This window comes from Sceloporus occidentalis, unplaced genomic scaffold (genome assembly GCF_023333645.1).
Source record: "Sceloporus occidentalis isolate IW3139 unplaced genomic scaffold, rSceOcc1.0.p SCAF_5, whole genome shotgun sequence".
Taxonomy (NCBI): domain Eukaryota; kingdom Metazoa; phylum Chordata; class Lepidosauria; order Squamata; family Phrynosomatidae; genus Sceloporus; species Sceloporus occidentalis.
The window spans coordinates 65,382,830-65,409,518 of NW_028316985.1; the positions used below are offsets into that span (position 1 = coordinate 65,382,830).

Consider the following 26,689-nt stretch of genomic DNA (forward strand, 5'->3'; position numbering starts at 1 on the left):
CTTCTGATTTATTGACTGCAGTATCCATTCTGATCAATGTTTGATCCTAGATGTGGGAAATTTTTACTGTTTCAATTTCCTCGTTGTCTATGTTGAATGTATGTAGGTCCTCTGTAGTCATCATCTTATATTTATTTATGTTCATCATTAAGCCTACCTTGGCACTTTCCTCCTTGACCTTCTTCAGTAATTGCTCCAGGTTGTTGGTTTCTACTAGTAGTATTGTGTCATCTGCATATCATAGATTGTTAATGTTCCTTTCTCCAATCTTCACTCCTCTGGCCTCTGAGTCTAAGCCTGCTCTGATATATTTTGTGTACACATTCAACAAATAGGGTGATAGAATGCACCCTTGCCTGACCTCTTTGCCAATTGGGATCCATTCTGTTTCTCTGTATTTTGTTCTAACCACAGCCTCTTCTCCTAAGTACAGTTTTCTCATCAAGGCTATCAGATGTAGTGGCACTCCTATGTCATTAAGAGCCATCTATAATTTTTTTCATGATCTATGCAGTCACATGTTTTGCTATTGTCTATAAAGCACATGCTGATTTTTTTCTGGATTTTTTTTTTTTTTTTTGTACAGTCATAATATGTTTGCAATGTGACCATAGTATTTCTTCCTTTCCTGAACTCTGCTTGCACCTCTGGGATGTCACTCGTCATGTGTGATTTGAGTCTATGTTTCAGAACTTTGAGCATAATTTTGCTTGCATGGGAAATTAATACTGTGATCTTATAGTTGCTGCAGTCTTTTATGTCTCTTTTTTGTGGATTGGGGTGTACATTGAATGTTTCCAGTCTGTTGACCACAGTTTTGTTTTCCATACTGGCTGACATATATTAGTTCACGCTCGAGTTGATTTTGTCTGTGTGGATTGTAGCTGTTCAATTGGAATATCATCTAATTGTTCCTGGTGACTTATTTTTTCCCAATTTCTCTTTTCACAGCTTCCACCTCACTTTTTAGAATCTGGGGTTCATCTTCATATGCTTCTTCACCCCATGAGAAGATAATGTAGGAGAAACAGTCCCTAAGGTATGCACATACAACTGGTAATGGTTTGTATACTGTCCACTATGGAAACACAATTGTAACCTAACATGGATAATAACCACTGAAAGGTCTATTTCTTGTGAATTTTGTTCTTTTTTTAAAAAAAAATCATATTTTAAAAACCTTTTGTTTGAGCTTTCAGAACTATTTTTTAAGGAGAAGTTTTGTTGTCTTTTTAATTTTTTGTTTCCATGTATTGAATGTTTTATTTAAACATTTAAAATGTTTTTATTCACTGTACATTGTCTTGGGATCCCTGCTGGGCTGAGAGACAATAACCAAATGCCTAAATAAATAAATGAATAGGTGTTCACATTGCTTTATTATGTTTTTATATTGTACAGCTTTTTACTTGTATTTTGTGAACTTCCCAGAGAAACATAATCAATCACTCAATCAAGATATTTTAACATATTGTGTGAAGAACAAATAGTAACTAGCAATTATTGTCCCAGAAAGGAGAATATACTCCATATTATCCTTGATATGATATATAATTTACATAAATATTGTACATATAAATCACCACAATTGGCAATTTATATGTACAACAGCAACTGAATATGAAGCAAGGACTCATTCATGTTTGTGTATAAGCCAGGGCAGAAGAATAATGAAATTAAATTAAAACGAAGGAACAACAACAAAAAGTGGGGAATAGTAAGCCTTGAAAAAGTGAATCTAGAAAGAAACTTGGTTATGAATTCAGAGCATAGAAAACCTTGCCTTTTTGAACAACATCTCCCACTGACCCACATTCAGTTGGCCACTGGCTGTGATACTGTGAGAGATGTTAGTCCCCAAAAAATAACTTTGTCTTGGTATTTAAGCAATATGCTATCCTACAGCATGTAAGGAGGCAAACATAGCAAATACATTTTCCCAAGTTCTGTTTCTATGCTTCCAAGGATGTCAAGGCATAACCTGATAATTAGCTATAACTCCCCAAAGAGAATGATATCCTTGCACCTTTGTAATAGAAGTATGCTAGTCCAAATGCAGAGAATTGTAGATTTCTTTAAAAACATTTTTCATGTTAACTTATGTTTAAAACTATTCATTCTACATTTTTATTTTTCAATAGCCAAAATGGCAGCATCCACAAAAATGAGAGAAGTACAGGTTGAGTCTCCTTCATCCAAAATGTCTGTATCAGAAGTGTTTGGGATTTTTTTCAGATTTTGGAATATTTGTATATACATAATGAGACATCCTGGAGATGGGACCCAAATCTAAACATGAAAACCGTTTATGTTTTGTATACATTTTATACACATTAGATACGGGAAATGCTCAACTATTATGGGATGTGTATAGGTGTGTGAACACATGCATAGAAATAATGTGGAATGTTCCAGAAAGATTGGTTAACTAACTCAAACTTTGGAGAAGAACTTGTCTCATGGCAAGTCCAATCCATATTTTGCTAGCTGTGATTGTTCCTAATAACTTTAGAGCAGCTCAAACAATAAATTCAGGAGAGTGCAGACAAACAACAATATTATCAAGTCTCAGCTTATTAACATAAAATGAAAATATAGGCCCGTGCTGAAAAAGGAGAAAATACATACATTTCTTCCTAAGGGTACAACGGTTGGTGTAGAAAAATAATGAAATGAAATTAACTCAAAGAAACAAAATGGGGGAAGGGTTAGAAAGCCCAAATCCTTGAAAAAGTAAATCTAGCCAGACACTTGATTATGAAACCAGAGCTTGGAAAACTCTATCTTTTTGGACTATATCACCCACAGACTGATAGATTTAAGAAACTCAGCTGGGGGTGCATACAAGAGATAGGCACGATGGCAGTTGATGACACTCATGTCAGTGAAGTGGCAAATTAAAGGAGCCATGTCAGGTGCTCAATATATTTTGTGGGGCAGGACTCAGCACCATGAATAGCTCTTTGACGTTCAGACTACAACCCAGAGCAGATTCACCACCCCAGTGACACGGAAGCCACCAGTTGCCACCAGTTGTGCTGACAAAGTATTGACAGAAACTTCTGAATGTAGTGATATATTTATTATCAGTATATAATGACCCACAGCAGCTTGTTTCATGTCCTGTATGAAAAAAATTATAAAAGGCTTTTGGAGATCATGCCAAATTTGTTCATTAAAGTTTATGAGGTTTTCTGAAAAATAAACAAGATAAATTTACAGAGCCAACATGACCTTGGACAAGTTAGATAACTAATATAACTAATACACACACACACACAAACACATATATATAATACTCAGGTTAAACAACTCCTTCATGAGTGAGACACTCCGACAGAGATTGTGAAACATGTTGACAGTAAGTGTATGTGATGGGCTTTTGCAACATACAATATCAATGTAAGAGGTTTGCAAAGAGTAACTCCGCTAAAGCATTTAGGGCAATATTGCCTTTGGCATACTAGAATTATGACCTTTTCTGAAAACCTAAAAGTGTGTACCCAAGAGATGTGAATGAAAAACTCCACAGACACAGCTAAAAGTACAGCTTTCTTTTCCTAAAACAGTAGAGGAAGAAGAAAAGGAGCTATTTTAAAATTCCCTAGAGTAGGAGAAAATATTGGTGGGAGTGAAAATGGCTGTAAGAAAAAAGAAATGCACACAAGCTTTTCATATGCTCTGTTTGGATGGCTCTGACCTTTTCTCCAGTGCTCCTTCCTTAAGTAATAGTTTTATCCACTCCCAAATAAAATGAAATAAAATTGTGATTTATGTACACAAAAATTACACATCACATGCAATTTGCCCATCCACTGAAAGCTTGTGCACATATCTTCCAGATGAACAATCAATATTGAAAGAAGGAACATAACTTACATTATTCTCTTAAAGCTCAAAGTGCCTACATAAGCAACAAATGAAGCTTTTGAAAAGGGTATGAAAGGAATCTATCCATTTTAGTTACTGCAGTAGATAAGAGTGTCAGTGCAGTATAATGGTTAGAGTAGAGTGTGGCAGAATGGTTAAACTCTGGCACCTTGGAGAACCAGGTTCCACTGAACCATAAAACTTACTGGGAAACCTTGGGCCAGTCATCCTCTCTCAACTTAGCCTATCACAAGGGTTGTTGTTACAATAAAGTAGAGACTATATGTGATATGCACCACCTGGATACAAAGTGGCATCACTAGGGGATGCATTGGTGCGGACCGCACCGGGTGACATCCCAGAGGGGGTGCCACCCCTCAGGAGGGAGGAAGGCGGCTGCCTTCTGGGTCCCACACGGCCATGGCCACGCAGGTCTCAGAAGGCTGGGTGGTCAGCTGAGCATGGCCCTTACCTCGCTGACACAGCACCATTCTAACTACTGCAGCAGCCAGGTGGAGGCAGTGTCCTTTTGGTCCCACTTCCAGAAGCCCTGCACCTCCAAACAGGGTGATACCCTGGGCATGGACATCACTGGCAATATATACTGATCAGGCATCAGAAGCCTAAATAGATAAATATACTATTTAGAATATTTGATTTCTTCCTACTTTTTATCTATGTAGGTTTTTTATCTGCTATTGAAAACTATGGCAGAAAGTAAACATATTTTAGAGATTATTTTAAAAGTGCTTTTTAAAGGGTTTTGATGGTTTATTCATGCATCCAATATCAAATTTTAATATGGCCAAAGTATCTAAACTCTTTACAGTTAAATGCTGCTATTTCCTGAGCCAGGATTTCACAGAAGGCCTCTCCTAAGGCCCTAACCTAGCATCTTCCAGATGCCTTGAGTCCAGAATGCACTGCGGAAACAATCCAGTTTGAGCTCAGTGCTAGGGAATCCTGAGAATTGTAGTTTATTGTGGCTCCAGAGCTCTCTGACAGAGAAGACTAAATGTCTCAGAAAACTACAGTTCCCAGAACTCCCCAGCTTTGAGCCAAGACAGTTAAAGTGGTCTCAGACTGGATTATTTCTGCAGTTTTGGACCTTGGACCTTCATTAGCCCAATCAATGGTCAGAATGGTTGGGAGTTGTAATCCAAAACATCTGGAGAGTACCAGGTTAGGAAAGGTTATCCCAAGAGATATAAAGAAGAGGCTTTAAGCCATTTGCAAGGTAAGGAAAGAAAGGTATAGAAACCAGTTTGTAGGCATACCCACCTGCCAGACTAACAGTATAATATAGCTGATACAGGGAGCTTCTCTATTTCTAACTGAAATTTATTAGGCATGGTCTGGAGTCTGGTTGATTTGATTTCAATTTTTCTGTTACCTCTGTGGAATAAATTATATATTTAAGAGTGTACTTCTTTTATTATTGTATAAAATTTAAGGCATCTACATTCATCCACATTTGCTGGGGTTAGGGGCACAGGGCCCCTGTGAATGTGGGAAGACCACAAATAACAAAACACTATGTTTTTACCTGAGAGAACACCTCTTTAGGAATCTCTAGGAATCTGCTGGACATTGACCATAAAATTGTGCTTGGAGGAGTTACAAATGTCTAGTGGGATGTTGTCTCTAGGAATCTCTAGGTCCATCAGTGCAACGTTTGGTTAAAGTTGACCACACAGTTGCACTGGAGGACCTAGATATTCGTAGAGAGATTATATTAATAAAATCCGTGAATAAACAAATCCACAAAAGTCAAAGGCACAAATGTGGAGGGATGAGTGTACTGTCCTGTTATCACAGTACTGGCTGAAGCTCAGGGAATTGCTGTGCTTTTCTGGGTTTTCTATCTATAGTACAAATCTCAGAAATTGGTAGGGTGACCTGATTATTGGTTATGTTATGAGATGGAATTCCTGAACCAGCTTCCATCTTGATATGTACAATTAAATTTCATAAAAAAATTCTTTTTGCTTGATCACAGGATTCTAGACCAGAAACTTATAAATAAAACTCTTCCCATATCTTTTTGTACAATATGCTCAAAGAAGTTGAGAGTCACCCGGCAAACTACTACAAAGATCAGGATTTATTTTTTGCTTGCTTCTTTTGTTCTATGACCGTGGTTTTCAACCTTCCTAATGCTGTGATCCTTTAATACAGTTCCTCATGTTGTGGTGACCCCCAACCATAACATTATTTTCGCCATGTGTTTTCCGATGCTCTTAGGCGGCCCCTGTGAAAGGGTCATTCGACCCCTAAAAGGGTTGCAACCCACAGGTTGAAAATGATTATTAAAACAATTTCAAGGAGTCTCCAACTGCCTTCTGTGAACACAGATAACTCAGACCATTTCATCCTGTAAACTCGGGACATCTTTGGGCAGCAATAGACCAACTGGTGCCCCTAAATATTATTGGACTACAATCTGTAAACCATCAGCTGACAGTTCACAGCACGTTTCGGGGAAACAATGTGAATACAGCAATGACATGGACCAAATATTATACCATTCCTTGGCACTCGGTGTGTGTGTTTGAATTTGTCCTATTAGATTGCTTGAGAAGCACTGTCCTACACTTGCCTTATAGTTTGAACTAAGTTCTGGCATTCTAATTAACAAGGTGACAATCTACAAGCTGTTGGGGTAAATGAAGGTGCTCCCAAAATAAAATAATAGCAGGTAGAAGGGGCTTGTCAGCAAGACAAAGGCAAATATGCATTTATAACTATGTGGGAATATAATCTCTTAAGGTACACCTCATTTCTTGATGTCACTATTTAATAAAAACATTTTACAGTTTCTCTCTTTTTGTCTCTTTCTGTCAGAATCCAGTGAGGATTTACAGTACTAAGTACAAGGTCCCTTGTACCCCTTAAAACAAGGATAAAGAAAGGCCCCATATCATTCATGTGGGATGTGAGTTCTTTCCCTGCACATCTGGCATTGCCACAAATCACTCTACTTTCACGACTTCCACATTCCCTAGGAGACAACCATACAGTAAGACAACACCTGCTACCTCCAAAGTTTGGTTAGCAGAGACAAATGTGTTCTCTGTCTGGAATAATAAAGGTTTTCTGTAGCTCCTGCACTTTTCCTTCATAGAAAAAGTACAAGGAATTATACATGAAGAGGAGAGTTAAAGACATCATTTGGAAGATTTTATGCTACCTCCAATTAAAAGGGAAAAAATTCAGTAAGATCCCTTCAAAGCTGTTTAAAAAAAAACCCTTAGGGGATTAATGTACACATCAGACACACCTGCAACTGAAGTAAGCCTGTCGTTTAAAAAACTTGAAGGATTTGCTAATTTGTGTTCTGTGCAATTCTTATGTTTTAACGACACAGCACACAGAAATCCTTTAGGCAACAGCCCCTACTTCATGACACAGTCTTCCATAAAGCAATTTGCCTTCTTACATCTCAACAGGTCCTCAAGCTGAAGGCAAGGATGTAACTTGAAATGAAGGTCAATCGTCTCAAAGAAATAGCCTGAAACAAATACCAGATTGCACAATTGTAATTAGGGCATGCTATCCAGGTCATTGGTTTGTAACCAGTCCAGCTGGAGAGAACTAGACGGATCACAACTTGAAAATCAGGGGCATCTCTGGGTTACAACTGCTTTGCAGAAGGAATACGTGATTCAAAGACTTATTTGTAAAAGATAGGATTCAACATTAACATCAAAATAAAAAGATGAATACCAAGAACCAGCACTGGCTGCTTCACAAAACATTATTGTGAATATCACAATGGCTGCATATGCACTGCAGAAATAATCCAGTTCAACACCACTTTAACTGTCATGGCTCCATGCTATGGAATCCTGGGATCTGTAGCTTGTAGTAGCACCAGAGCTCTCTCACAGAAAGTAAATATCTCAAAAAACTACAACATGTAAGCTAATTGCCCCCCAACAACCTGGGTACTCATTTTAGCGACCTACGGAAGGATGCAAGGCTGAGTGGATCCTGGAGCCCTGCCTGATACTGAACTCACAACCTTGTGGCTGTGAATGGTTGCAGTACTGGCATTTGAACACTGCACCACCGGGGCTCCTCATCATCATTGTATCCTAAGGAAACAATCAGGTAACAAATTGATGTGATGAGGAAGTCTCCAAAATGGGTTGTTACAACAACAACAACAACAACAACAACATAATCAGATCGAAATAATCATTCATGATACTGCCATTTCATAATCTATATTCTCCAACAGGGACATATTTGACCAAGCAACATCAGGGCGTGGTCAAGATGGAAAAAGCTATTAATGAGGAAGAACATACAAGCTAAGAGAGGCTGGACCAGCTTGCTATTCGGCTCCCTCCTCCTCTTCTCCTGCTGAGTTACTTAGGTATGAACTACTTTTGCCCTCTGAACTCAGCTTGTGCCAAATGAAGTAAGCTGAGGACAAAGAGGGAGAGCAGGAGGAAGAAAGATAAACTAGATCATGTTAAAAGCAGCTGAATAAGTGAGATGAAAGAGGATTAATCAGGATATCCCGTGCCAAATTAGGACAATTTGACGATGCATAAGTCATTTGTTGAGGCACATTTTCATGACAAGAATGTATCATCAACCACTGCAACTGGACATTCATTTGGGGATCTTTCATAAGAAAATACATCTAATTAAAATCATATCATACAGTACAGCCAATGGACAGACAGAAAGATAGAACATTTGAGCTACGTGATTGATGATCTAAGTCTCATTACTCCGGCCTGACGTCCTGGCGGCGATAGTAGGGCTTGGGACCACACACCAACTGAATGGTCCCGAGCGGTGGGACCTATTCAGCAGCACCGCCCGCATGTGGGGCGTAGGGATGATGTGTGGGAGTCTGAGCACCCACACGTCTGTTCTCGGAAGCGGCGTCATAAGGGCTGCGACGCAGTGCTTACAATGTCGCAAAAAAGGATCTGCTCTAGGCAGCTGTTTTTGTACTGCGCAGCTGCGCCATGCAGTTTGGTTGCCGGGGCAATGCTGCGCCATTTAAAGGGCTGGCATTTCTCTACCAGCCTGTACTGTGCCTCCCTCCCTCCCTCCCTCCCTCCCTTTCTTTCCTTTCTCTCTCTCTCTCGCTTTCTCTCCCTTTTTCTTTCTTTTGGTAAATGCTGGCCTAAAACATGCCTGTGGGTTAATAACATTAAAAAAACAAAGAGATAGAGAGAGCGAAGCTGTGGCCGACTAAGAACAGAGAACAGCAAAAGATGGACCCACCACCCTTGGAAGGACCATCCCTGGCCTAAAAGAATGTTCTACTTGCATGCACTTGCATAAATGTAGATCATTCTATACCAGTGATGGCTAATGTTTTAGAGACTGAGTGCCCAAACTGCAACCTAAAACCCACTTATTTATCACAAAGTGCCATGTCCCTCTGACTTTCTAGTAACAAACTATGGCAAACTCTGTGCTGAGGTGATGACATGTGAGCCCATGGAGAGGGCTCTGAGTGCCACTTCTGGCATTCGTGCCATAGGTTTGCCAGCACTGTTCTATACTATCAACAGCCCCAATAGAGCTGGTTCTTGAACACATGGATCATTCTACATCCACTCAAATGATGGAGTTGGAGCTCCCCTACAAACCTCCTTGTTCAATTCAAGGAAGTTGGGGACTATGGACAGGGAGAGATATAGGGACTGGAAACCAATATATAGTGCTCCATGCATTTGTCTACTGTTATCCTTCACATTTCATAGCAAATCCCAAGAGAAAGACTAGAATAAAATTCCTAGCTCTTAATTTTAATCTATTTTTAAATGGACTTGGATCCTGCATTGGTAAAGATGGGATGACTGATTGATTGACTGACTGAAATCTCCTCAAAAGACAGCTTTGATTCTTTGGTACAACATATTACCATCCAATTTTAGTTTGTCAGAGAAGAGGGCCTCGATTGCTATCATCATGTCGTAACATTTTTCAGGTTAAAAACAAATGCCCTAACTAGTAATTCTTGGGAGTGAGTATTAATAAACATATTATCCTCTATAAAGATCTCACTCAATATTACTTGCGTCATTAACTGCCATCTCTTAACATTATCTTCAGTAATTCATACTATATAAAACTTTATTAGGTATCTTTAATGAACTCATTCAAACACTTGTTCATATGAAAAACGTCTCCAAATGTATCAACAATTCTGAGCCAGTATCAAAATATTTATGATGCAGTCATGCATAATATTGCTTTTAATATTTATCTGAATTGCCAATTTCACAGTGAATATATGCATGCTGTCCTTGTGTGTCCTTTGTATTCAGTCCCTGAAGACAAAGTAATTTGGCTAGTCACCAGATTCAAAACACTGTTCAAAATCACAAGTCCCTTGGTGAATATGTATTGCATCAAAAAATAAATATAACATGTGGGACAATTATAAATAGCTTGTACTTCTCTGAGCTTTAACCCAACCTTTTTGTTATTCCGAAATGTTTGATTATTTCAGACATACAGAACACTATGTGAAACATTATTTAATTAACACAATATAGACAATAATTTACATCAAAGCCAAATGCCTTTACTGAGGCAAACTGCACTGAAGAGTTTCCACAAACATTATCAAAATAAAATTTTAAGGCAGTGACTAGTAAGCAATAGTTGACTGAAATTCAATAATGTCTTACAACCCATTACATGATTTTGCTCTATTTCTAGGGCGTTGTCATTTTGTAGGTTTATAGCTCTTTATTTGGAAATTGATGATTTTTAATTTTTTATTGCCTGATGAGGTCTGTACAATTGAAAAAAGATGTGTATCTCTTTCCCGAAGCTGGTAGGACTATTTGACAGAACAAATGACCAACAACCAGTTTATTATGAGGAACAGCTTTAAAATATGTAAGGTGCAGAATTCAGCTCTTCTCCCGATCTCTTGCAATAAGGGAAGCTGGCAAAATCTGAGAGGAAATCACTCCTATCCTCTTTAAAGTTCACTGAGTCTTAGCAAAATTATCTTCTTTCTCTACATTCAAAGACTATCCCCTGCAATTGTCAGCATTAGGAAGAGGCTAATAAACCATGAAGCAAAGTAATGAGAAGATAAAGAGACAGGCATTAGCCATTGCTAGATAGGTGGGAAAAGGAATACAAAGCAGCCTATATTGTTATTATTATTCAAATCTTGAGACTTTGTGGTGGTTGTGGTACCTGGTTAGTGCATAGATTAAATAGCGTGCCTCTGAACTCATCCTGACCCTTGCTGTGAGTCATTATCGAACACAGATACTGCGGAAGGCACAACATTTAGTGAGAGATCAATAAATCTTTGTAAGCAGAGGCTTTTATATACTGAACTACTATTACCACACATTAGCATTTGTCATTTCCTAAACCACTAAAATATTAGTAAGGAGAGCAGATAGTCTATCAGTAAACAGAGAGACACGATTTTTATATTCCCTTTCAAATGTCAAGAAAAAAATCAATATAGCTCCAAATAAAATTGTAGTGTCAATATTCAGCCAATATATTAACCATGGTTAAGAGATCAGGCTGTGTGCTCCCTTATACTCCATTTCTCATGTCAATTCCCCATGCAAAAATAGTGGAACAAAAAATCCACCAGCACCAATCAGTGTTAGTTTTGACCAGTGCTTGTAAACCAGGTGCACACACTGGCCAAAATCCTACTGGGACCATGTATTCCATTAGCATTCTCCCTCTCTGTGCATTTCTCACCATTCAGGCTAACTTAGTAAGCTGTTTTGCATATTTAAAAGAGTCTATAAAAAGCAGCTGTTATATATATCTCTTCAACGGAACATTTGTTACTTTAAGCAGTCCAATTTATACTTCTCTAATGCAATATTTACTTATTTGTGTTCCTACTATGAAACTGGAAAATTGAGATCATACGCTTTTCACACTGCAGGCTACCCAATCTGCAGGAGCCACATAGTTTTCAAATGACAAGTCTTACAAAGCCTCCAGCAATGCTACAGTTTTAGGAGTTCTTCTCTCATAAAAGACAGATGAAATGTGCGAAGGCTGATTACATGTGAAGGCTATTGCTTTCAGACTTCTCCAGATTTCATTGTGACTGCCATTTAAGGCTGATTATTAGATTAAACAGATACCTGATGGGTCAATATTTTGCTGACACTTTTCTTTTCACAACTTTCTTGTTAAACAAGACTACTGCATTGCTTGATTTTTCTTCTGCCTTTCAGTACTGTCTAGATGTGCTCTATATCTTAACATTGATCTATGGATATGAGGAAAATGGAGAATCAGACATTTTTTTAGTGTACGTTTGTCAGGCATCCATAATTTGACTGAAAAATCCCCAGTCTTGTGTCCCTCTGTCTTTCCAACTGCCAGAAGATGTAATGATGGCTTCAAGAGGGTTTAGATATTATTCAGAAACTTAAGGTCCTTTCACACTACACAGTTATAGCACTACAATTCCCCTTCAACTGCCATGGCAACATCTTGTGGATACCTGAGGTTTGAAATCTGATGAGATAGTACAGCTCTCTGGCTGAGAGTTCTAAATACTCTTCCTGAAACTAAAAATCCAGTATTCCATAGGATGAAACCATGGCAGTAAATGTGCAATCACAGTGATATGGTTGAGTAGTGTGAATGGGTCCAAGATGCTGAGGCAGAAGTGCAAAACTGCCATTCAAAATGTTATTGGCTACAAGTCCTTTCTGAAGATAACTGTCAAGCCATTGTGGGATGCTAGCCAAAATCATATTTTGATCTGTTCCTTTAGGGCTTATCTTGTCCATTGGGGTAGTTTATTTATTTATAGTAATGTACCAAATATGCTGTCAGCCTCAGGGGAACATCCTCTGAACAAATCTTGCCAAGAAAATATCATGCTAAGGTTGCCATACTTGAAGGCACACAACAACAACCAGATGTGCATATGATGTAAAATGATATGTTAATGTTGCCATTATTATCATTTATATCCCATTTTTCCCAATGATAAGGCTAAAAATGGCTTACAAATTACTATTACTTAAAAAAAATAATGCAATGTTGACATGAGGTTTTTATTATTATATTTGATATGCCACTCTCTTGCAGCTGACATATCCTATTTCAGTGTGTAGTGAATCCATTTTGTGGTTTATTCCAGACTTTTAAAGAAGCTATCCAAGGTGCTGAGCCCTTTCTTCAAAATAGGTTCAATGTCTTGAATGTCTGCTTTAAATGAGCATATTACAAAAAGAAGTCCACCCAAGTGCCTCCACAGCTGCATTTGCACTATAGATATAATCTAGTTGGTCACCACTTCTACTGCCATGGCTCAGTGCTGTAGAACCCTGGGAACTGTAGTTTGTTGTAGTACAGAAAAGCCTAAATGTCTCACAAAACTACAGATCCCAGAACTCCCTAGCACTGAGCTGTGGCAGTTAAGGTGGTGTCAAGATGGATTATTTCTGCAGAGTGGATGCAGCCCAGGTGAGGCTTTGAATGTGCAATCCCACTGACTGATGCATGGAATTTTATGGGAGGCCCAGATAATTATAACTTTGATGTCCAGCTCTCAATCTTTTCTTCTTATCAGAAAAAAATAAAAAATAAAATAAAGGCTATTAAAGGATGAGGAAAACCAGCACAAGAACCAAATGATGCTTTGAGAAAGAATTACACTCAGTATTTTCTATTCTCTTCAAAAGTCTCAGCTGAACTGCATTTTGATCTTTCCACAGACAGTGTTTAGCACCATTAAACTTGAGGCTTGGTTCAGCGATCAGCAAATGGGACTATACCCATGTAAATTATCCCTACATTCCTTGACAGCTGTTAAAACTCCATTTCCCCTTGTAATTTACAACTAAGGTTAAAAAGACTTAGCACTTACAAAGCTAAATGAAAAAGTACCTATAATTATTAGTAGTATTATTTCTACAATGTTTTAAGTGATATGAAGAGGTGCATGGAAACGGAACATGGGGAAACAAACAAAAGAAATTAAAAAAAACTCTAAACATGAAAGCCACTGGGAGACCTTGGGCAAGTCACAAGCTCTCAGCCTCAGGAGAAAGCAATGGCAAACATCCCCTAAACAAATCTTGCCAAGAAAACCCCATGATATCTTCACCTTAAGGTTACCATAAGTCAGAAATGACTTGAAGGCACACAACAATAACAACAATAACAAAGTACCCAGCTTCATCCAGGTTGCAAATGCATTATTCCCATCCTTAACCCAGTGTTCTTCTTTCCCTCACCGCAACTCTTTTTTCCATAGCGGCCTTTCTTCCATCAGCCATCATTATGACTTCACCACTTTCATATAGGTTAGAAGCCACTTTGTCCCTCTCCCTCTGATGCTGTTTCTCTTCTCTTCCCCACTCTTTGTCGTCTTCCCTGCTTTTTTCCCCATATTCCACACACATGCCTGTTCAGACTTTCCATCTCCTAAATTCTCTTCCCCATCCTTACAAGCAACCAGGATTGTCTCTCCCACCATTCAAGGTTGCCATATTCTAGTTGCTCAGATCCATCTAGTTGTTCAAATGGTATGCAGATGGTTTGCTCATTATACAAATCAAATGATAATTTATGAAAGGGTTGACCAGCACATGTGTATATAAACAGATTTCTAACTTTCCACTCCTTTTAAAGGTGCTTTATCGATAGACAATGCAAACTCAGGTTCTCTTAGTCTTTGTATGTAATATGAAAATGCACAACATGAACACCCATCATGACCATTTCCCCCCTTACCCTCTTTTCTCTTCAAGGGCTGTCATGCCTCTAAGAGCTGCAGGAGATACAGATATTTAACAAGTACAGCTTTCCCAAGAAAGACTGTTCCTCATTTGGAATCACACCTGACATATCTAAAATTATCCATTTATACCTAAAACTCAGGAAAGTTACACTGTATGCTCAAAATACTTTAAAAGGACTATTATTATGCTGATATTACACAGTAATAGCACTGACAACATTAAATAATTCCTCTTATGCTGGCTATTTGGCATAATAAATGAAATGAAATGAAATGAAAGTAATTCCTCTCCAAAATATCCTTATCTGAAAAAGGTACTGCCTTCTGTTTTCAAAAACTGTCTTGAGGACCAACAGTCTTGGAACATGTACACAAGGCTTCCCACATTTAACATAAAGTTAATCTTTTTCAAAGGTCAACTAGCAGTGTCTATTCAGAAGTTAAGTACCAATTAATTCAAAGGGACTTATGTCAGTATATTTTTGCCTCAAGCTGTGTAAAATGTCTCAGGTGCATGCAATAGGTTAAAAAGGAAATGCCAACTAGTTAAGAAAGCAGATAGGAAGAGAATTAATTCATTTGAAATGTGGTGCTGGAGAAGAGTGCTGAGGTTACCATGGACAGCCAAGAAGTCAAACAAATGGGTCCTAGAGCAGATCAAACCAGAAATCTCCCTGGAAGCCAAGATGACTAGACTGAGGCAGTCGTACTTTGGCCACATCATGAGGAGGCACAACTTACTGGGGGGGGAAAAAGAATGCTAGGAAAGGTAGAAAGAAGCAGAAAGACAGGAAAGCCACATGCCCGATGGATGGACTCTATTAAGGAGAACTTGGGTATGGATTTGCAGGACCTGAGCAGAGCAATGGAGCATAGGGAGTCTTGGAGATATCTCGTCTACAGAGTTGCCATGGTTAAGATTGACACAAGGGTGGATAACAACAAAAAAGATTAAAAGCCTCTTCAGAAGAACTTCAGCAGTTGTGAACTACTTCCAGACTTGGCAGTGATGTTTGTCTTCTTGGCTGGCTGTCTTCTGTGTGTGGACTCAGTTTTTCCCCAGTGCTAACAATTTACTCCTGGATAAGCGGAGATAGGATGGTGGGATTACAGCCTGAAACACAAATAACTATGAATAGTGAAATTTCCCCAGTACCATTCTCTCTCACTCACTCACACCGTTTTTATCTGAATTTTGTTCATGCACATATGTGAAGGTCTCTGACAAAGTGGAATTTAATAGTATTCATAAAAATATTTTGATACAGCACATTGGGGTTTTGTCAAATTCACTGGTCTACTCAAAAATGTCTTGAAAGTAAACAGATGCTTAGTCAATAGTCCTTGATCATTTTCAAAATGCCACTATTTCCAGCTACCCAAGGGAAATGTTTTGTTCCAATTTCCTCATGGACATGGGTATGGGGGACACCTCTGACACAACAGGAGTGAAAGTGGTACTTTGTTGTTATTGTTATTTGCCAATAAGTTGACTTTTAATTATGGCAACCCTATGAATTAGAGACTTCCAAGATCCTCAGTCAACAATGTCCTTGCTCAGGTCTTGCAAACTCAGTGCCATGGCTTCCTTGATTGGCTTAATATGTCCAAAGTATGACAGTCTCCGTTTAGTCATCTTTGCTTCTACTGAGAGTTCAGTGTTGATTTGTTCTAAGACCTTTCATTTCCCTTTTTAGAAGTCCATAGTATCCATAGACCTTCAGCACCACATTTCAAATAAGTTTATCTTCTTTCCTTCTTTATCACCCAACTTTTGTAACAGTGCATTGGAAAGTGGTACTGCTGCTAATAACTTTTGCATTTGTTGCTTCTAGCTACCTTTCTGAACACCACTGCAGCTGATGATGATGCTAGTAATGAAGAAGGCCAAAGCAAGTTTTGAAAATAATTCACCCATTCAATCCAAAGCAAGAAACATGAATTCTTATGTAATTCAGTCTTACTGCCGTATTACACAAAAGTCCACATGAGGATGGTGAAGTGTGATAACAGAGAGATCCACTTGGCCCCATACATCTCCATAGAGTATAAGCTATAGAACTTGATTATAAGGCAGAATGTGAATCATCTAAACTGTCCTGTCATGAAAATCTAATCACTTTACTATGGAAAATACTGAGAAATATACCTTTTGTTCTTGTATGCCTTCAATTCATTTCTGACTTATGGCGACCCAAAGGTGAACTATCACAGGGTTTTCTGAGTTTCTCAAGGTCACCCAGTGGGTTTCCATGGCCAAGCAGGGATCAAACCCTGGCCTACAGAATCATAGCCAGTGACCAAACATTACGCAATGCTGATCTGCTTAATAATACATTGGTTCTATGTGGTAGAGAAATAGCCATTTTTGAAACAGTCTTTCAGATATTCTAGAACTCTATCTTCTTTCAGTCAACCAGTGGCTATAACTGTTATACTGCACTTGCTCACTGCTCTTCTATCATAAGTGACTGTCTTCAGGTAGAAAAATTGTACGTATTTGCATTTGAGGGATGTTGGAAAATATCCCATCAAGATCAGAATTATAAGTATTAGCACCTTACCTCATTGGCTACATGGTGTAACAAGAATGGAGGGTGCAATGCAAAATGATTTAACCAGATAACGAATCTATCCAGGCATGCAAGCCTTTGCTCGAAACTAATACTTGTTATCGTTAGTGATATCTTATTCCATTGCTTGCAATAAAGCAAATGTTTAATGGGTTTTAGAAGTCTGCATGGGACAAGTGAGAGGCTTGGTATAATTAAAAGCTATTGGTGCATAACTTTGCACCTACATGTTTTTCATATTCACAGTATTGTGCCCAATCAGGTGTGAAATGCTGTGAAATATCACAGCTTTCTTTAAACCAGTGAACATCTACATAGGCCCATACATATACAATTACTATGTGGGCAGTGAAATCAGACAGTGGTGATTGTGGCAGGAAGCCACAATACAGTTCTGAAAAAATAGAAACCTTCATTAACTTCATAGGCAGCTCAGGTGATTGTGTGCGCGTGTGTGTGCCCGAAAGGTTATGCCAACAATAAATAAATTAGCCATACATGCATAACTAAAAAAAATACAAAAAGAGGAATGATGCAACAGTATTTTCATTGCCATGAACGCTGTTACAACCCCCAACAGAATGAGTGTAAACTTTCTGCATCACAAACAGCTGATCCAAACAGTAACTTTAGATTGGCTTGTGTGCGCTTAGTGAGACTTCCCCCAGGCCTCTAAAATCAGATGCAGTGAGGTTTTTGTTTTTTTTAAATAGTCCTTCCTTGCAAAAGCCATTTGCTATATTGCTTAGAAGGCTGCCTTTGGAGAAAGACAGCCAAAGCCTCTTAGGAGGTTGGAACTAGCTATAGGTTTGCCCATTTGTTTGTTTTGTTTTGCTTTAAGAACTTATTCAATGAGAATACTTGCAATATATCTTTCATTCTTCTCTTATGTGGGTATTTTCTCCCTTACTAAAAGACTTTGAACAAAAGCTTAATAAAAATTGAGAGATGAAGTAAACTGTGTGTATTAAAATGTTGTAGAGCTGGGGATGTTTAGCCTGGAAAAGAGAAGGCTAAGAGGTGATATGATAGCCTTGTTTAAATACTTGAAGGGATGTCATATTGAGGAGGGAACAAGCTTGTTTCTGCTGCTCCAGAGAACGGGACCCAGAACAATGGATGCAAGCTCCAGGAAAAGATTCCACCTCAACATTAGGAGGAACTTCCTGACAGTCAGGGCTGTTCGACAGTGTAACACACTCCTTCCTCGGAGTGTAGTGGAGTCTCCTTCCTTAGAGGTCTTTAAACACAGGCTGGATGGCCATCTGTTGGGGATGCTTTGATTGAAAGTTCCTGCATGGCAGGGGTTGGACTGGATGGCCCTTGTGGTTTCTTCCAACTCTATTGTTCTATGATTCTGTGATTCCCTCCCAAGGGAAGCTAGGCTGGTTTCTCCTTTGCTATCCTTAGACAATCTATGGCCATCAATTTGGTTGTTGTGGAAAGTATTTTAAATGGATGGTCCTGGGGTTTTTTCTTATTTCATCTGTTATGTTTTAAATGCTGCTAAATAGCTTTAAATTAAATGTTGGTTTCAATATAATTGTTTCTTTAATCATTTCTACATTAGTTATTTACTATTATGATTGACATTAGCTACATTCTGTTTTAATCTGTTATATCACATCTAAGTCCTCAAACCCATAATATTGATCACGTCAAGTGACTGATGCAACTTGGGCTGGAAACAAGCCAATAGTGAGTTTTTCTTTGCATCCCTTTCAGGAATGACAGAAAGTCAAAAAGAAGATATTGTTAGAATGGGGGAACAAAAATTTAAGTTGCTCATTAATTGCTACTTAAAGAATAAGCATCATTTGTTCAGGTACAGAGTTATGTTTAGAGGAATCTTAGCAAACCAGGTGCACTTTTGGCATGTTTGACTACAGCTCCCATCATTCCTAGCCATAATGGCCCCTGCTAACTGGACAAGAGAGGATTTGTTCTTCCACCTGGAAGGTTCATAATTGGGGAAAGATGCCTTAAAATGTATCACTAGAACTGCTATACAAAGAAAATCAGGATACATTTTATTCTCAAATTAAAATAAAACTAAGTAAATTTGTATAAACCTTTGTGCACCTTTTTACATTTGCCTCACCATTCTGTTTAAGGAATACATGACTGTGAAGAGTGAAGAATTCTTTGAGGTAAGGGATTATCAATAGAGTATTGAGTGAAAATCATTTCCATAAATGTGTCTACAATATAAAATATGTTTCAAACAAATAAAGCAGCCAGCAGGGAAGAAAAAAAAATCCAAAGGCTTTGTCATGCAATGCAGCTGGCACTGAACACACATTACATACAAGCCCAAAGCGTTGTTTGTGCTCTTCCATACTGCTTGGAGGTGATATATTTTCTTCAAATATATATTCTCATTTGCATAGTAAATTAAGAAATAAAATCTCTATGTCTGTGTATTCCCACCATTAAATCAACTAGCCACCGGCTTATTTTCAATTGAGCTTTAATTGGACAGATACAGTTTTAACTATCACAGCATGCCTGTAACTCCCTAGAGAAACATTTCTAGCAGTTCCCATAGATGTCAGTGGCAAAAAGAAAGAGTAAAGATTAGGACTGTGCATTTGAACATGTCTTTAGCTAGTGGGCAGTATCGTAATTACAGACCAGACCACGCTAAAGATACAATGGTCAGAAAGCCTTTGTGCTCATTAAAAGTGATCTAATGTTCTTGCATCACAGCATGTGATTGAAGCCATAAAGTTGGCAGTAGATTTAGCAGCCTTCTTTATTCCCCTCATTTTCTTTCTTAATGTGCCTGTCAAACTGGCAACATCACAACAGGGAGTGGCGGAGCACAATCAAGCATCCTCCATATCAAAACAAATGGGAAAGAATGCCAAAATAAATGGGAAAGCATTTGTAGCACTTAGGATAATTCACCATGGTCTGTGTTGGGAAATGCTGCTCTTTTCAATTACAACTCCCAGAATCCCCTAGCTAGCAGGACCATTGGTTGTGGTGACTGGGGGATCCTGGGAGTTACATTCCAAAAAAAAGGAATTCTCACAAGTTTTGACCCTGACTATGTTGAATAGAAGGGCATATGCCCAACTGGAAGCCTATCAGCAGCGTTCTCATGTGCAGCAAGACATGTTCTCCCCCTGTTCTGTACCCTTCCGTTCTGTTCCCGTGCCATGGAGAGCCATTCAATAAGCTTCATAATTCCAATAACTCCTTCCACCATCCATATGGTTATCTACTCTCCTTAGCTTTAGGCAACCTCTTTCCTCCTGCTTTTGTTCCCAGTGACCATAGTTAAAACTGAACTTGTCATCTCATCACATTACCCACAATTTTGTATTTCTATTGATATTCACATATGCAACCAGCTCATTCATAGCTTGAAAGACTGGTTCCTAGGCACTTGATATCTAGCATCTGGGGAAGTAGCATCAAGTCTACAAAAATCTATGTTACCAAGTTGTTTCTCTCAGTCATAAAGGGCACCAGCAGATCTCTTTGCATAATAATCATCTAGGTGATTTTTCTCCTCACGACACGAGAAGCATGGGCATAGGTGGCCATTTGTAATGGAACAACATTTCATGTGCGAAATATGTTATAGAATGCAATGGCCCTTATGGCTGTGGCAGCTTGTTCTAATTAAACATAAATTCCTTTTTTTACAGAGTGAGGAGTTGTGCTATTGGTTCTTGCAAATAACATCACTGGGACCATGTAATTTGTTATACAAAGCCCTCCAGTTTCTTCTTCTCTCCTCCCCTCCATCTAAATGCTCAGAGTAGCAATAGCAATAGCAAGTATATTTCTATACTGCTTATCATTGAACTAGCACTCCCTAAACGGTTTCTTCTATGTAAGCAAATTGTCCCAACAAGCTGGGTACTCATTTTACCGACCTACAAAAGGATGGAAGGCTGGGTGGATCTTGGAGCCCTGCCTGGGATTGAACTCACAACCTTGTCGCTGCAGTACTGGCATTTAACCACTGCATCACCAAGGGATTGGGGGAAGGATTTTACTAGCAGAAATATATTGTCATGAGCTGTCCCAGATGCAATGCAAAGTTATGGGTGGCTTGGTCTTCAGTGGGCAACCAAGACCCACTTTAAAAAAAACCTGTGCCTTATAGAGATGAAACAAATCAGCAGAATTGATTTGTTGATATGAATCAACATTGTTGCCTGCATTTTTAGGTTTTCTTTGGCCCCATACAGACAGGCCAAAATAAAGCTGCTTCGGGTCACTTTGGAGGTATGCTGTTTAGATGATGCATACGTCTTAAGAGTCCGGAAGCCATGCAAAAGCCATGCTCCAGTCCTAAGGACTAGAGCTTGGCTTTGGTAGGGCTTCTGGACTCTTAGGACGCATGCATCATTTAAACAGCATATCTCCAAAGTGACCCGAAGCAGGTTTATTTTGGCCTGTCTGTACGAGCCCTTTGAGTGACAGTCATGATGAGCATCTGCACTTCAAAATTCACCACTACACCAATGTGGATACACCAGTTAAAGCTCATTCATTGTTTGTACATTGAGCCTCCTATAGCCAGTTGCAGGTTTCATTCACAGCTACATTACAAAACTTATCTATGAATGTGAAAACATTTAAATTATTGGTTACCTAGTCTTTAGATAGAGAAACAAAGATTATATGTATAAGATGGCAAATTTCATGTACGGGAAGAATAGGGACATTAGTCTGCCTTTGTAACTGCATGAAGTGCAGAGCTCTGTGTTTTGATGTAATTCTGGGCTCTACACAGGACGATATTTTTTTCTGGAAAATACTTTGTGAACATAGGGTATGAACATTTCTTCATAGTAACCTTTGGTCTCTCTTTTAAAAAGAGCATGTTGCTGCATTTATTTTTAACATCATTTTGAAACAACCCCAATGGATAATCCCCTCTGACAATTGTAGTAATGTAAATCAGCATGTCTTCCTGAAACACTGGAGTAGCAAGCTTATAAAGTTGCCATAAATATTAATAGTCCTCAAACATTTGACTGGTGCAACTGTCTGTATACCTGATTTATTCACTTGCATAGAAAAATAGGCTGTGTGTTAGGGGGAGAGAGGTATATGTGTGTGTGTGTGTGTGTATTTTGCAAATGATCAGGCGAGTGTCTGGTATAACTAAGTTTGAGGCACACTGTCTGAAGGATTCTGGGACCTATGGTCCTAAAAAGTAACTTTTGCCATACTTTGTTCTTCAAAATATATTTATGTATAGAGCACAGCTACTGATGTATCTCACAGAGATATAGTTTATATTCTAAACCATTGCTTATTCATATGGTATCACACCCAAATATGTGTATGTCTGTCATAAAGATGGGCACACATAGGAATAAAGCATGCAACTTAGTATGTTGCTTTTACTATAAAGCACTGGAAAGTGGGTTTCACAGGTTACTTATTTAAAACACAAGATTTTTTTATAATCTGATGGAAAAGCTCCAAACTATTTTTTCCACTGTTAATAAAACATGGGGAAATTTGTTGTTGTTTTATTGTTCTCCCATTAAAATCTTTCTAAACAGTTAAGAGTGTGTAGGAAAAAGTCCCCTCAATACTCAAAACATTTTTAGGTTGCCTGAAGTAACAAGGAAGTAGGAAGTAAATATTACTCATTCCTTGATCAGGGCTGGAATCCATAATAGTGTTCCATTATTATTATTATTATTATTATTATTATTATTATTATTATTATTTTGAGGGAGGAAGATACTTCATCATGCCCTCATTAACCTGAAAGAGATCATAGGCATCAACATCACTTGTATCATGTTCTTGAAGTTTCCCAAGGAACTCGGTGGCTGAAGAAATACCCAAATTAGTAAGGAACAAGTTGGCAAAATGCAACAATTAAAAGTTGGCAACATGCAACAATTCCACTTTTCCCCTCTTTGCACACCCTCATATCTACTCCACAAATCTCCACCACATTTCAGAAAAATTCTGCAGTAACTCAGTTTTCACAATTACAGTGACAGAACTGCCACAGGTGACTACTTCTCCCCAATGGTATGTTGGGGGCGGGGGTCCAGCACATTCTATTGAACAGATCCCTGTAATAGTGTTCCAAGCTCTGGCAACACTATTGATCATGCTTAAGATGAAGACCTAGAGTTTATCACAAGAATGTTCATGTCTGACTCCCTCTAGCTTAGTTGTGTCTGACTCACGCTAGCATTTGTTGTCATTAGTCACCTTTGAGTCGATCTCAATGCATGGTGACCATGTGGATGAGACATCCTCAACATTCCCTATCCTCCACTGCTCTACTTAGTTCCTGTAAATTCATACTTAGCATATTCAATATATTTTCTCTGTTATGCCCCTGCTTGCCCTGGTTGTAGCTCCAAGCCACAGTACCCACTGGATCATTCATAAAGCAATTAGAATGCCCTGACTATTTCTATAAAGGATGTACATTTTACCTTCAGGAAGCAACCTATCTGAATTTTCTTTATGATATATTGGAATGCAATACAATGCAACGCAACAGAATGCTCTTCCACTCTCAGTGCCTGTGTGAAGATAATCAGGGCTATCAATCAGAAGCATATACTTGTCTCGTAATACATAAAAAATAATTCTTTTTTTTGCAAAAAGAAAAGATACGTCTTGTTCAAGGTGTACATTCTCAGAAACCTATTATTGGTTGACTGTAGTTACAAAAAACTGAAAGCACAAGGCAATCTCTGTATAAAATGTGGACAACAATTATTACAAGACTGTTGTCCATTATATGTGAAGTCATAGATAGCTGTTGTCAGTGAAGGATTTAATTTGTTTTTATGCTTGTCAGATTTGGGTTTGATCAAAGCAGGCTGAAAAAAAGACCAGGAAATCCATGGACCGTTGAACAGTTATTGAAATGTCAGCTTACTTTACTTGTTTAGTTCTACAAATTGGACTCATAACAAAGAAACAGTGATGAATAACAAAATCCTTTTGTGAGTATAAATTCTGCCATATGCTTTGAGGGGGATATTCCTACACAAAAATTCCTCTGTAGTATAGTAAATGAAATCAGCCAGTGATGAGAACTTGGTGAAGAGGAGATTTGTAGTATAAGCAAAAGGGAGCACATACCCTTTGTATCTCAAAGCCAAGCTGAAATTTATATCTCATTTGCTATCTCAAATGGGTTGTAAATCCATAGACAACTAGCTGGGTTGTGTGCTGAAAGTTATTAAAAAGTTCAGTATGGGACCTGTTTTCTTTCAAACATATGTACCTTAAGATGCAAATAAATTTCACCCTTACATACAAACATCAGACTTATATGTACCATATCCACAAGAATATACAAATCTAAACTGTAGTCTCAGTCTAGGCCACATTTTAAGAAAAGCTCTTTAAAAAGACCTGAATAATCTACAAGAATAACATGGAAACAATGCGAGAAACAACAAGAAAGCTTTGAATTACCTTACTGAACAACAGACATGTTGAAATTCAGTTGTGGTATAGTATGTGATATCTGTACAATATACCGTAGTGTTTAACTCGGAAGAACATTTCAAGTAACCAGAATTTATTTATTTTCTCTAATAAAATTAAGATACGCTGTAACTATCCGTCTTGGAACATGATGTGAATAGTGTATTATGAAAAGCATGGAACACAGTCTATGTGATGGACTGTTTAGTATTTAGAATGTCAAACAAAGTCACACTTTGTTTGACCAAAGCTCCATCTCCAGTGCAGAAATAATGCAATTTGACACCGGTTTAACAGCCATGGCTAAGTGCTATGGAATTCTGGGATTTATAGTTTTGTGAGATGTTTAGTCTTCTCTGTCAGAGACCACTGATGCCATAACAAGTCCCAGGATTCTCTTGCATTGAGCTATGGAAGTTAAAGTGATGTGAAACAGCATTATTTCTGCAACGCAAATGCAGCCTAAGCTTCAGATTTCCTAAACATATATTTAAGGACTCTTGCACAAAGGGGTATACTCTAAGACTTGGAGTAATTTGAGGATTTTAAGGAAGAATGTGTCTTCTTTTGGCACGTTGCTGTGGTGAATCACACATTATCTAAATTTATATCTAAATCTAGGATCTAAACCTCAAAGGCATTAAGTCTTAAGGAGAAATATCATGCTAATCTCTGCAACTTGACCTAGTGAGTCATCCTTTCTCTTTTAACCAAACAAATTCCTTTCAAGTACCTTGTACTTTTCATATTGTATCATGAAGTGGTTGAAGGAGGGGCTTAGATAATAAGATTGAAATGTATTAATCTATGTAATGAGGGAAGGTTTCAGGGTCTCCAAGGTCTTGTAAAAATGATTGCACTACAGTATAAGAAATAATTATTTCCAAATTATACAATCACAGGCAGCTGAGGAAAAGAAGTAGCAGCGAAACAAGAGAAAAATTATAAGAAGAATGCAACTTTTTATTCAAAGTCTATGTGTCTTCCAAACATATTTGTTTCTAAATCTAGGGATGTAAATCTTCACTTATTTTGTTATTTCACATGAGACCAACAAAATTCCTTGGTGATTGAGATTATGAAAGTTTTGTGCAATTTCTTTGGATGATTTTTCATATTTTTGAAGTTTTCACAAAAATCTGTTTCAGAAAAATTACATTACGCAGAGCACATAGTTTTTGCTTCCTTGTGCTTTACGTTGCTTTAATCTTTCATTTTAAATGAACTATCATGTAATGGTTTTTAAACGTTTGTATTAATGACTTTTTATTGTGAAATATTTCAATATTCTGCTTTTAAATGCTTGTAAACTGCCTTGGATCCTGTACAAGGAGAAAAGTGGGATATAAATAAAATATATATATACTGGTCAATGACCGAATAAATTTTATTATATATATATATATATATATATATATATATATATATATATATATAAAACCATTAATTGTATTTTGCAAAAAAAAATATTACAAAAAGTCTGACCATGCAAAACAAAAGACTAAAAATGCACGAAAAAATTGTAACATGTTTAAATATGTTGACACATTAAATATGTTGACATATGTTTAAATATGTTGACCTTTCGCATTGATGATGAGAACATCTGAGAATATTCTTTACATCCTACTTTACAGCCAAGAGAATGTTTCTAACTCTTCATGTTGGCTATTGGATGACAGATACCCTTTAACATAATGTCTTGACAGGCAGGATACTCAAATGTAGGGAAAGATCATTTAAGAGCCCAAGAAATTATTGCTCATGAGCTAAAATTAGAAGCTATACAATGTAAAGGTTAAATCTTCCAGAAAATGACTGTGTTATACATTAGATAAAAGTCCAATAGAGATGTAATTTTGATAACTCACTGACCAAATTCACACAAACCTGTCAGAGACAACAGAATCCCAGTGTGTGTTTTGTCTCTGTTGTAGGATTCAAAGTATCTGTACCAATTATCATTTTTCTTAGTAGTAGATTGCAGATGATAGAATTGCAATACAACTTCCAAATACTTTCTTATTACCTTCTAAATCTTGCTTTCATTCTGAGGAATGCA

The 26,689-nt window shown here is 37.9% G+C and overlaps 1 protein-coding gene and 1 long non-coding RNA gene across 4 annotated transcripts in view; one reads left to right on the forward strand and one right to left on the reverse strand.

Moving 5' to 3' along the window:
- Nucleotides 1–26,689, reverse strand: part of IMMP2L (inner mitochondrial membrane peptidase subunit 2) — a 625,477-nt gene that overhangs the window by 221,777 nt on the left and 377,011 nt on the right. The window lies entirely within an intron of this gene.
- Nucleotides 1,011–25,574, forward strand: LOC149312259 (uncharacterized). The gene is made up of 3 exons (XR_016281238.1): nt 1,011–1,039; nt 19,296–19,331; nt 25,530–25,574. It is a non-coding gene; the product is annotated as an uncharacterized LOC149312259 (long non-coding RNA).